At 31.0% G+C, this 904-nt stretch overlaps 1 non-coding gene across 1 annotated transcript; it reads right to left on the bottom strand.

The window, feature by feature from the left end:
* Positions 1-832: 832 nt before the first annotated feature.
* On the bottom strand, positions 833-904 carry TRNAQ-UUG (transfer RNA glutamine (anticodon UUG)). The gene has a single exon. It is a non-coding gene; the product is annotated as a tRNA-Gln (tRNA).

The raw sequence follows: 904 nt of genomic DNA, 5'->3' as shown, positions 1-904 counted from the left end.
AAATATATACTGAAGAAGTTAGTAGTCAATAATTACATTAACTTATACTCCCTCCGTCCGCCAAAAGTATTCCACAATTACTATATTTGGCGTCCGCAAAAAGTATTCCACTTTCCTTTTTAAGCCATGGTCCCACCATCCACCTTTATATTTTATCCTTACAAACACTCTTTATTTACAAAAAACCCACCCCAAATTCAATATCAACCACACATCTCATAAAGTGGTGGGGCCCTTTCTCCACTACATCAATATCATCACACATTTTATTAAACTCCGTGCCCGGCCAAAGTGGAATACTTTTGGCGGACGGAGGGAGTATTTCACAATTGTTGTTAAACTCAAAAGATATACTGCAGAAGTTAATAAATAGCGAACAAACAAGATTTAGCAAATTGTTGCATAAAAAAAAGATAAAAATAAATTAAGAGAGGTCCTATGCCATTAGCTTATTTTTCAACTCAAAATATATACTGAAGAAGTTAGTAGTCAATAATTACATTAACTTATATTTCACTATTGTTGTTAAACTCAAAAGATATACTGCAGAAGTTAATAAATAGCGAACAAACAAGATTTAGCAAATTGTTGCATAAAACAAGATTTAGCAAATTGTTGCATAAAAAAAAGATAAAAATAAAGAACAAACAAGATTTAGCAAATTGTTGCATAAAAAAAAGATAAAAATAAATTAAGCGAACAAACAAGATTTAGCAAATTGTTGCATAAAACAAGATTTAGCAAATTATTGCATAAAAAAAAGATAAAAAATAAAGAACAAACAAGATTTAGCAAATTGTTGCATAAAAAAAAGATAAAAATAAATTAAGAGAGGTCCTACCGGGAGTCGAACCCAGGTCACTGGATTCAAAGTCCAGAGTGCTAACCACTACACCATAGAACC

The sequence above is a fragment of the Salvia miltiorrhiza genome, chromosome 4 (assembly GCF_028751815.1).
Source record: "Salvia miltiorrhiza cultivar Shanhuang (shh) chromosome 4, IMPLAD_Smil_shh, whole genome shotgun sequence".
NCBI lineage: Eukaryota > Viridiplantae > Streptophyta > Magnoliopsida > Lamiales > Lamiaceae > Salvia > Salvia miltiorrhiza.
Note: the sequence above shows the minus strand (reverse complement) of the source record. Positions and strands in the feature narration are given on the sequence as shown.